General features: G+C 54.9%; 1 long non-coding RNA gene across 1 annotated transcript; it reads left to right on the forward strand.

The window, feature by feature from the left end:
- The first annotated feature begins 828 nt into the window (after positions 1-828).
- On the forward strand, positions 829-1,803 carry LOC136059666 (uncharacterized). The gene is made up of 3 exons (XR_010623296.1): positions 829-896; positions 984-1,094; positions 1,712-1,803. It is a non-coding gene; the product is annotated as an uncharacterized LOC136059666 (long non-coding RNA).
- The last annotated feature ends 10,206 nt before the right edge of the window (positions 1,804-12,009 follow it).

Consider the following 12,009-nt stretch of genomic DNA (forward strand, 5'->3'; position numbering starts at 1 on the left):
TCCAGTTGGAAATCCAAGGCAAGCTCTACTTGGCCCCACTGACCACGGTAGCTGGATAATTCTGTCCTTCTGTCAGAACGTGCCTAATATGAGCACGTTTGGAAGAGAGCTCAGCTCGTGACAGAGGATCTCTCTGCTGTCTTTCAGTGTGGTAAGCTCCCTTTCAGAAGGACCTGCAAACGCTTTGGGGCAGACGTCACCTGTGGGGGGATGGCTGTGTGCACAAACCTCCTTCAGGGCCAGTCCTCTGAGTGGGCTCTCCTCCAACGGCACCACACTGAGGATATTTTTGGGGTGCAGGTGAGTGCCGCCGTGGTGACAAGCAGACAAAGGATAACTCACTTCTGAGGAGAAAAGCTGCTTCTTGAACTCACACAAACTGTCGCCCTTTGGTAGCTGGAGGGAGCGTTTCCAGACACGATGACCAAATGTGCAGAGCTCCTGAACCAAACGATTGACGTGGACTTTGCAGAGATCAACGCTGGGTGTCCAATCGACCTGGTCTCCGAGAAGGTGAGATGTTCTGCAGCATGTCTCGTTTCTGTCTGGAGATGCTTGTTGTTGGCATTGTCTCTTGCTAGCTGATCTGCTGCTGTCAGTTTGATGGAGAGTTAGCAGGTCATTTATGGACGCTAGGCTTGAGCAGCAGGCAGAAGCGGGAAGGGGAAAAAGGAGAAAGGGAACGGATGAAGAGAAAACCACACCAAGCCTGGAAAGTCTTGGAGTTTGAGCTGTGTTCCTTTGAGCAGAGGGCTGCTCTTTACTGTGCGAGGAGGCAGAAAGTCTTGATTGTGCCCTCTTTTTCTTTCTTTCTTTCTTTCTTTCCCCAGGGCGGAGGCTGTGCTCTCATGACTCGATCTAACAAGTTTGAGCAGACTGTCCGAGGGATGAACTCGGTGAGTGCGAGCATGGGCTGGCAGCAGGACGTGAGCAGGTGGAGCTGAGTCCTGCCCCAGCCTGGCCTCACTCTGCCCTCTCTGCAGGTGCTGGACGTCCCGCTGACCGTGAAGATACGGACAGGGGTGCAAGAAAAGAGGAACGTGGCTCATCAAATAATCCCCAGGATCCGGGAGTGGGGAGCAGCCACGCTCACGGTACTGGGATACTTGCTGTGGCTTGAAGTTGTTGGCTGCTGTCTGGGGGAGCTCTGCTTGCGTGTGGGCCCAGAGTGGGCTGTGGGATGACCTTACCCCCTGCTAAGTAGCTCTTTCAAAGCTTTGGCCATCTGTGTTTCTAGTGTCTTCTAGTGCTTTCTCCTGATGAGAGAGACAAGTTTCCGTGCCTTTCTATTTAGAACGTTGTCCTCGGTGCTCCTGAGGCTTTGTATCCATTACCAAAGGAGATGGCCACTGCAGTGCTTTTTCAAAAACAGAGGCTTCATTCAGACGAGCTTCATTATTTCAGGGCTGGCTATTGGTTTGCATGGGGCTGAGTAGTTCCTGCCCACAGTGAATATTCCCTTTCACTGCCTACAGTCGCTTCCTGCTCTGCCTTGCAAGTAGCCCAAAGGTGACTCTGAAAAGCATCCAGCCCTTTCTTAGCATTGCAGACCACCTCTGCAGCCTGGTTTGTTAGCAGCTGTGCACCCGTAAGGATCCTTTACCCCAGCCTGGTGCCGTTGCCTCGTGGAAGCACATTCCTGCAGTGCTCCTGTGCCATTCTGCCTCCTCTGGGCTGCCTGGTGAGGTCTCACTGTGACTTCTTTCTGCAGCTGCACGGCCGCTCCAGGGAGCAGCGGTACACGAGAGTCGCTGACTGGGACTACAGAGCAGAATGTGCTAAAATAGCAAGCCCCATGCCTCTGTGTGGTAGGTGTTTTGGGATGCCCATCTGATCTGAGCAGTGTCGTTCCAAACTCAAAGAACGAGGAGAAAATGCAGCTCCCAAATACGTCCAGCCTGGGGGAAAGGTTGGAGTGTCCCTGCACAAAGCGGGTGGAGCATGGGAGCGTTGTGCAGCTCCGCTGTGCCTGTTTGCTTGTGGCCAGGCAGGATGAGCGTGGAGCAGAGCAGGATGGAAGGGACATGCAGCACACAGGACACCTGGCTTTTAGCAGGTGCTTTCTCTTGTGGGCAGCCAGGCTCCACCCGTTCCAATCACACAGGTATATCGCCTTTAGCTGTGCCCCTGTGGCTGCCTCGGTGCTCAGCTCAGGTGATCAATCAGTGGTTCAGGCCGTGATTCAACAGTTCCCATACACCGTGGGTACAGCGTGGCTGCACAGAAAGATCCAGAAGGGGATGTCCAAAAATTGCCCTTAAAAGCCACAGCTGCACCCTCTTCAGCCAGGCCTGGCTTGAGATGGATACGGGAGCACGTGGGGAGCAGATGTGGTTAAGGGCGGTGGGTTCAAGGGCAGGGACACGGGGGGGAGAGGATGGGTGGCCCACGGTGCAGCCCCCGGGCAGCTCTCCAGGGCAGCGTGACACTGCACGAAAACGAAAACTCCCTGCAGTGCATCATGAAAGTCAGCCATGAGAGTCAGGCATCCGGAGCCGGAGCCTCAGCAGAGAGCATCTCCACCAGCCCCAAACACAACGGGAACCCCAAACGGGGCTCCACGTGCAGCCCCAAGCTCACACGTCCCTATGGTGGGCGCACGGATGGCCCCAGCACACGTTGCTCTCTCCACAGCCCCAGAAATCCCCCCTGGGCTGCAGTGATGGGAGCTCTGACCCCTTCCCATCTCCTAACGGCCACGGTGAGGTGGCTGCACCTCGCGGTTAACCCTGTAAGCTCATTGGAGGTGAGGAGGACGTGGTGGGCGGGGACAGAGCACGAGGACCCCCAGTAACGACCACCGGCAGGAGACCCCAACCGTTGGCAGTTGGAGCCGCTGCTCAAGAGCAGCAGACGCAGCTCTCTGCTGCTTACTTCTCTGCTTCTTACTTCTCCCTGGCACCTCCGATGCTCATCTATCCTGAGCTCCTCAACAGCGCAGGTGAGCAGCAGCCCCGCTCGCCCCACGCCGGCGCTGCCGTCCCTTCTCCGTCCCTTCTCCGTCCCCCTCCGGGCTCCTCCTGGCGGTTGGGGAGGGGATCGACGCCGTTTCCCTCATCTCTTCCAGGCTCAGCCAAACCCTGCCAGCCCCCTGCGATGCAGCAGCCCCCGCTGGCAGCCCCGCTCACGGTGACACCGATGGCAACCGGCGCAGCCGAGGCTCTCCCACCAGGTTAGACGTGCCCCTACCCGCAGTGGGAGCTCTCCGGGGGAGGGAGTGTCAAAGACCCTTCCCCCAACAACTTCCCTCTATCCCTGCAGAGATGTGGAGAGCCCCGTGCGGCTGCTACTTCGACCTCCGTGTCTTCCGCCTCGAGTGGACAAACACTGCCGTGCCCCCACCGGCCAACCTCGGATGCCCAGCAATGGCTGTGCAGCTCCGCAGAGCTGGGCGACCCCCGCAGCCCCCCCGGAGCAGGGCATAGCTGTGGCCCCAGTGGTGCCCTCAGTCCCCACCTTCCAGCAGCTGGAGGGGCAGATCCAAGAGTTGAGAATCTCAGAGGCAGACCCAGGTGGCAGCAGTGGTATCCCCACGGGTGACACCGTCCCCCTCCACAGCAACATCCCAGCGGGTACCTTTGCTGCCCCCAGTCCCCAAGAGATTGAGAACAGCCGGGAGAGCCTAGACAGAGATGTGCCCGAAGAGGTGCTGCTGGAGGAGGCCATGAGGCTCTTCAACTGCTCCCCTGAGCTGAGCGGATCTGATCCTGAGCCCCAGGAGATCAACCACGGCCTCCCCAGCAGCATCCCCGTGCTCCAAGACCTCGGGGATCTGTGACCTCGATGAGATCATCACTTCCCACAGCATGAGCTCTCTCTCGCTGCCCCAAGAGATTCTCTCCTGTGACTGCAGCACCCCTGAAGCCTCCAGCATGAAGCTGAGCACGGAGCAGCTCAGTCTCCCCCTGCAGCAGTGGGGTGGAAGAGCAGGGTTAGAGCCATTCTTATAGGACAGGGGGGAGGGAAAGGGGGTGTCATAAACGCTCAGAGTCCAATCTGAGTTTTTAGAATATTTTATTATAATCAAAAGGTGAAAAGCAATAAGCAAGCAGCGCTGGGTGTGCCGGGGAGTCTCGCTCCACCAACGACACACCGCAAAGAAAGAAAGAATACCTATTTAAAAGTATAGTTCATACATATTCATCACATTCCAAACTCTGATTTATAGAGAGGATTACACTTAAGGGTTGATTTTGATGTAAATCTTCAAACCTTGAAGGGGAAGAGCCCCTCACTGGTATTTTGTTAGGAGGGGTAGCGATAAGCTTAACACAGCTGGCCCAACAGATAAATCAGTAAGGGAGGAGCACCTTTGGCGCCATGTGGTCCTTTTCCAGGGATCAGCTTCCCCAAGCTAAGTACCCCGAAAAGGGCCACTGGCCCCATCTCTCGGTGCATTCCAGGCTCATCTTCCAAGGTCTGTGTTTCACCCCTTGGTGTGAGGAATACGCTTTTTGTTACACAAGACTGGTGTTTGAAATGCAGATAAAGTTCTATCCTTCCATGTCTCACAAGGACATTTTACTCCTTCAAGTAACTTTGTATACCAATTGGAATTAATGCCAGTCCGAAGGTATTGTGTCAGCAGCTTTGACTTTTTATCTTTGACACGAATCACCTTTACATGTTTCACAATCCCCCATTTCCTTTTTGATCCCCATCAGTGATTCGTGTCCGGTATTCTAAATTCAATACTGCTTTCCTAGCAGCTTGCAAAAATGGAGCCGCTTCAGTTTTTACTACCATCAATTTGTGGGTCCTTCCAGACTTTGCTTCTTCTGGATCTATTGGCATTGCAGAAATCTGCATTTCTTGTATCACGGAAGGTATTATCCGAATGAGGCATGGAATTATACAAGGTATAAATATTAGTCCAATCATCCCACACAGTATCATGAAACCCAGTCGTTTCCACCACGCGCCCCCAAATAATTGATTCCACCAATCATCGTTTAGAATTGAATTCCACCTCTGGACCGGAACATGGGCAATTCTTTTTATCTCTTCTGCAATATTTGTTATGGCTTGTCTGCTATCGTCTATTGTGAGACAGCATTCGGAGGTGTTAAACCTTCCACAGACCCCTCCTTCCTCCGCCAGTAAGTAATCTAGAGCTAACCGATTTCGATATACTGCTGCCCTGGTTTGTGAGAGTTGTCAGGCTATTAATTTTAAGGCCTCTGCTGTTTGGTTTGTTACTACTTCTACCACGGCTTGTAACCTAATAATTCGATTCAGCATATAGATGGGAGTTCTATATCCCCAACTACCATCTTGGGCCCACAGAGCTGGGTCGTAGTATTCTATTATTCTCTGTGGAGGCCATTCATCATCCTTCCAGGTTTGAGTCCCTCCTATTTTTAATTCTCGTTTTTGTCTAGCCAGAGTTTCGTATAGTGGCACTCCCAGAGTTTTCCCCCGTTGTCTAGGTAATAGGAAAAAGGCTGGTTGTATTATCCCAATAGTACAAGTGCCTTTCCAGTCTTTTGGCAATTTATTAAATGCCCGTCTTCCACAGATCCAAAATAGTCCGTCAGGAGATCTCCAATCTGAGACATTCCTTCCCGGCTCTTCCCAAAATTCCTTTAAGGCTTCTATTTCCCTGAAGGGATTTTCATTGCTCTCATTCTTCCAACACAGGGAGTGCTTAGTAAGAGATGTACAATTATTTGTCCAGTATCCCTGGGGAGGGCCGGGCCACCAATGTCCCGCTCCCTCCGTGGAGTTTGTGGTTAATACCATTTTGCAGGGGGTAACTCCCAAATGTCGTTTAAATTGCCTTCCTTCCCTTGATATACAGATTTGTCCAATAACTTCATGACTAAGTATCCATCCCTCTGGTCTCATTTCAGTTGACCTGTGAGTATGATTCCAATTTAGTAATTGCCATGGTTCTAGTCCCTCCCCTCTCCAGGGCCATTGTTCTGTCATCTGAGACCCCCCGCATATCCAACATGAGGATATATATGTAATTCAGTGGCAATTTCTTGCATAAGGTTAATGAACAGGTTAACCCCCTTGGTAGGTCCAGATTCCCCTAGGATTTTTCTCACCTCATCAGAGAGGGGTGACTGTTTGTTTTCCTGCATTTTGTTCTTCTGTATTTTGTTTTCCTGCATTTTTTGCTTGACCTGCAGTTGCTTGGTAACATTTCTCACTAGCTCTTCCTTGTATTGATCTTGGACCCCCCCCGCCATCAGAATATCCCCACATCCCTGATTTAGTGAAACAGATGTTCTCCTCTCCCTTTGGACAAGCACGGCCATTTATAAATCCACTTTTTCCTTTGTTAGCTGCCACCCAGAGGTCATGCCTAGCAATTATAATGCGTTCCTATCATAACAGGCCGCGTTTATGTGGGTATGGAGTGATAATGCCCATTCCGTGGTTCGACCGTATTTAACGTATTGGTAGCACTTTGAGCATGGGTTTGCAGTTCCACTGCCAGGATAGCTCAGTATGGTTAAGAGCATCACTATACCCCACCGTTCTCTCATCCCTCTGCCTCCTCCGCCTACCGGCTTGCATCCGGCAGCGGGGTAAACCATCTTCTCGGCAGCAAGGATAGTCTTCAGGGGCTCCATACGAGCAGTCATATCCTGCGCACCCCTGCCCAAAATTTCCCAATTTGTATTCTCACAAGTCGAACACTACAGGGCACCCAGTTTTGTTGGTAGTCCTCTATATTTTCTGCTCCCTGTTCCTTGGTCCTGTGAATGAAGAGCTCTCACCCTCTCTGTCAGGAGCCTGAGTTCCCTGAGCGGTTACCTCCCTCCCTATATATATATATAATCGTCCTACCTTCAATTACTCATTGCAAATTTTTCCCTTTTGCAGACACCCCCCCCTGCAGTGGTATCACCACTTCTCCTTACAATAATAACACATACAAGTCATGCAACAAGGTAACATCCACACTTATCCTTAAAGGGGGCGATTTAGTCCCTTGCATGAACGTTATCGTTGAATTCGTATTTTCAGTTCTCCTGGAGACGATGTAACCTTCCAGTCCTTAGTGTCGATGGGGCCTGCAGCAGTGGGGTGGAAGAGAAGGGTTAGAGCCATTCTTATAGGACAGGGGGGAGGGAAAGGTGGGATGAGGTTAGTGATATATTGTTGTACAGTTTTTCTCATTTCCTAATAACTGTTATTTGTTCAGAACTGGGGGAGGGAAGGGATGGGATGAGGATAGTGTTCTATTGTTGTACAGTTTTTCTCGTTTCCTAATAAATGTTGTTTGTTCTGACCCGCTCCACGTCTTGCTGGGGGTTGAAACAGCCCTTGGGGTTTCAAGCTGGGACAGACACAGAAAGTGGTGTCCCCAGCCCTGAAGCGAAGCTCAGATCAAGGGCAGGGATGAAGGGCACTGCAGCCTTCCTCTAAGGCAGATGGGGTCACTTCTGGGAGGAGGGGGGAGCAGAGCCTTCCAAGGGGGGCCCACTCCAGAGCCTGGGTTGTTCTCCCTGCTGCAGCAAAAGAACTCCAAATATCCCAAAGAAAAGTAAGGGAGGGAGCTGCTGGCAGGATACTACCCCACTCCCCTCTTCCGCCCAACATAAAGCCACAGTACCAGAGGAAAAATAACATCACCTTCGCAGCCAGAAAGCGCCGGAAAACTTCACCTCTCTTTATTGAGCATTTCACATCTGAGCTCCTCAACTTCATAGCAATGCAGCCAACACAGCACCTTCAGGCCACAGTGCCACCACAGTGCCGCCACAAACGGACCCAGAGCCAGAAGGAGACTGTAACAAGTGCTGCAAACGCATAGGAAATCCAGCAGCTACACAGGACGGAAAGGTCACGGGCACGCACTCGGAGAGCTCAGCGCAGCAGTTTCCCTTTCAGGCCCAAACTGAACGCCCAGAGCAAAGACGAGGCCCGGATGGCACTCCGGGCAGTCGCAGGAGCAGCAGCAGGGACGGTCCCCGTCCTGAGCTCCAGAGTGGCAAGTCGGGGAAGCAGCGCAGATCCACGGTGCCACGGTGGGGCCTCCATCCGAACAGCCCACAGCTGTGGGGAAGCCACAGCCAGAAAGCCCATAGGGCACGACGAGGCCACGGGGCAGCTCCCAAGAGAAGCCCGGGCAGCTCCGGCCCCGCTCCGCACAGAGGGCGGAGCTGAGGGAGCCCACGGCCTTTCGGAGTCCTCAGCAGCAGCACAAGCGCTCCCGGCTGGCAAAGCGAGCAGCCCAACACAGCCGCGCTGCAGCACAGCCACAGCGCCTCGGCCCGCTCCTCCCGCCGCTCTGAGGGGGCCCGCTCTCCGCCCGCCCTTTTCCAGCCGCCCCGGCCCGGCCCGGCCCGGCCCGGCCCCGTCCCGTCGCGTGAGTGACGTCATCGCCGCGTGCGGCAGCAATGGCGGCAGTGGCGCCGGTCCGGGAGCGGTGAGTGCGGGGCCCGGGGGCTCACGTGTGCTCCCCCCGATCCCTGCGACATCGGCCGCCCCACGGGGCCGTCCCTGGGCCTGGGCTGCGTTGGGGGCAGCGAGCGGGAGATGCTGGTGCTCCTCGCTCAGGGGCTGCGGCCTACAGGGGGGCACCGGGGACGGCGCGGCCGCGTCCCGGGATGCGGCTGGATGGGGGTGGGGATGGGATCGGAGATTGGGAAGTGGCTTTGCTTGGGGTTGGGAGTGGGGATGGGCTCAGGGAGGGGGGCAGGGATGGAGTTGGGCATGGACATGAGGGGTTTGGGATGACGACGGGTTCGAGGATTATCAAGGATGGGGATGGGGACTTAGTTGGGGTTGGGAGTGGGATGGAGTTGGGAATGGGGCCATGGAGGGGGACAGGGACAGATTTGAGAGCGTAGATGAGGTAGAGAAGGGGGTGGGGACGAAGATGAGGATGTGTTTGAGGATGGGGCCGACGATGAGGATGAGGTCAAGGATAGGGATAGGGATTTAATTGGGGTAGTGTTCAGGGATAGATTTGGGAATGGGGATGAAGTCGAGAAGGAGATGGGGACAAGGATGAGGATGAAGTTCGAGGAGGGAATGGGATCAGGGATGGGAATGGGATTTAGTTGGGGTTTGGGATGGGGATTTAGTTGGGAATGGGGTCATGGAGGGGGGTAGGGATGAAGTTGGGAATGGAGATGAGGTTGAGGAGGGGGTGGGGATGAAGATGAGGATGGGTTTGAGGATGGGGACAGGGATGAGGTCAAGGAGGAGATCGGATCGAGGATGGTGATAGGGATTTAACTGGGGTTGGGGTATGGGATACAGTTGGGAATGGGGATGAGGTCGAGGAGGGGATGAGAGTGGGGGCACTCTGTGGCTCTGTGGTGCTGGCAGTGCAGCTCTTCACAGCTTCTTGATTCTTCTGCAGGTTCATTGCTTCCAAGGAGCGGTTCCATGCCTACCTGAGAGCCAACGGGGAGCCCGGCAGCCGAGGGGGTGGTGAGGAGGAGGAGGAAGAGAAGGAGAAGGAGGCTGTCAGCAAGCAGAGCAAGCCCCCTGCCAAGAGGGGGAGGTTGGATGCACAGGGACAGGACGGAGAGAGGCAAGGGGAGCCCGAGGATGGGGAGCAGGAGCCCATGGAGCGCAAACGAGCCCAGGGGCAGAACAAGAGCAGGCCCTGCATGAAGCCCAACCACTACGAGAAGAGCCGGTTATGCCCATCAGTCACGCAGGTATGACATGGAGTGTGATGCTCTGCTTTGCTCTTGGTGGGTTTCTTGATTTTTCTAGTTAGGAGAGCACACCCCAGAGTGATGGAAGGCAAAGATGCACCAGGGTGACCTCCCAGGAGAAGGGAGCTGAGGGCAGGTCCATTGCAAAACTACAAGAAGAACCTTGGATGCCCAGCAATGGCTGAGCAGCTCCGCAGAGCTGGGCGACCCCCGGAGCAATTTGTGCCCTACACGGAGCAGGGCATAGCTGTGGCCCCAGTAGTGCCCTCAGTCCCCACCTTCCAGCAGCTGGAGGGGCAGATCCAACACTTGAACATCTCAGAGGCAGCCCCAGGTGGCAGCAGTGGTATCCCCACGGGTGACACCGTCCCCCTCCACAGCAACATCCCAGCGGGTACCTTTGCTGCCCCCAGTCCCCAAGAGATAGAGAACAGCCTGGAGAGCTTAGACACAGATGTGCCCGAAGAGGTGCTGCTGGAGGAGGCCATGAGGCTCTTCAACTGCTCCCCTGAGATGCTGAGCGGATCTGATCCTGAGCCCCAGGGGATCAACCACAGCCTCCCCAGCAGCATCCCCATGCTCCAAGACCTCGGGGATTTCTGTGACCTCGATGAGATCATCACCTCTCACAGCATGAGCTCTCTCTCACTGCCCGAAGAGATTCTCTCCTGCGACTGCAGCGTCCCTGAAGCCTCCAGCATGAAGCTGAGCACGGAGCAGCTCAACCACGTTTGGATGTGCCCCAAGGAGGCGCGACAGGATCTGACACTGTCAGAAATGCTGCTGGCACTGCCCCGGGGTGATGAGCTCCAGCTGAAGGCCAAGTCAGAAAAGAGGGGGAAAAAGGAGCGAAGCAGCTTCCTGATGAGAAAAAGCCACAAAGAGAGGGTCTCCCCCTGCAGCAGTGGTGTAGAAGAGCAGGGTTAGAGCCAGTCATATAGGAAAGGGGGGAGGGAAAGGTGGGATGAGGATAGTGTTCTATTGTTGTACAGTTTTTCTCGTTTCCTAATAAATGTTGTTTGTTCTGATCCGCTCCACGTCTTGCTGGGGGTTGAAACAGCCCTTGGGGGGGGGAAGCTGGGACAGACACAGAAAGTGGTGTCCCCAGCCCAGAAGTGAAGCTCAGATCAAGGGCAGAGGAAGGCTGCAGTGCCTTCACCCCCCTAAGGCAGATGGGGTCACTTCTGGGGGACGGGGGTGCACAGCCTTCCAAAGGGGGTCCCACTCCAGAGCCTGGGTTGTTCTCCCTGCTGCAGCAAAAGAACTCCAAATATCCCAAAGAAAAGTAAGGGAGGGAGCTGCTGGCAGGACACTACCCCACTCCCCTCATCCACCCAACATAAAGCCACAATATCAGAGGAAAAATAACATCACCTTATGTATGGTAAATAACCCCCAAGGATGGTACTCAGTGAAAATAGTATGGAAGATGGTATATTTAGTAGGCTTATATAGATGGTGCACAGACAGCCAGCAAAGGATGGTGGCTCGGCTTCAGGATGAAAGAGGCTTGCCGTGGACGCCACGCAGGAGGGATCTCCAAGAAGAGATCCTTCCCCGGTGGTGGTCTGCCCTTAAATGGGGTTTGGGAGATGTGGAGCCAGGCTCCACCCGTTCCAATCACACAGGTATATCGCCTTTAGCTGTGCCCCTGTGGCTGCCTCGGTGCTCAGCTCAGGTGATCAATCAGTGGTTCAGGCCGTGATTCAACAGTTCCCATACACCGTGGGTACAGCGTGGCTGCACAGAAGGATGCAGAAGGGGATGTTCAAAAATTGCCCTTAAAAGCCACAGCTGCACCCTTTTTAGCCAGGCCTGGCTTGAGACGGATCCGGGAGCACGTGGGGAGCAGATGTGGTTAAGGGCGGTGGGTTCAAGGGCAGGGACACGGGGGGGAGAGGATGGGTGGCCCACGGTGCAGCCCCCGGGCAGCTCTCCAGGGCAGCGTGACACTGCACAAAAACGAAAACTCCCTGCAGTGCATCATGAAAGTCAGGCATGAGAGTCAGGCATCCGGAGCCGGAGCCTCAGCAGAGAGCATCTCCACCAGCCCCAAACACAACGGGAACCCCAAACGGGGCTCCACGTGCAGCCCCAAGCTCACACGTCCCTATGGTGGGCGCACGGATGGCCCCAGCACACATTGCTCTCTCCACAGCCCCAGAAATCCCCCCTGGGCTGCAGTGATGGGAGCTCTGACCCCTTCCCATCTCCTAACGGCCACGGTGAGGTGGCTGCACCTCGCGGTTAACCCTGTAAGCTCATTGGAGGTGAGGAGGACGTGGTGGGCGGGGACAGAGCACGAGGACCCCCAGTAACGACCACCGGCAGGAGACCCCAACCGTTGGCAGTTGGAGCCGCTGCTCAAGAGCAGCAG

This window comes from Cyrtonyx montezumae, unplaced genomic scaffold, assembly GCF_038088225.1.
Source record: "Cyrtonyx montezumae isolate F1298 unplaced genomic scaffold, pur_monq_1.0 scaffold_80, whole genome shotgun sequence".
Lineage (NCBI taxonomy): Eukaryota > Metazoa > Chordata > Aves > Galliformes > Odontophoridae > Cyrtonyx > Cyrtonyx montezumae.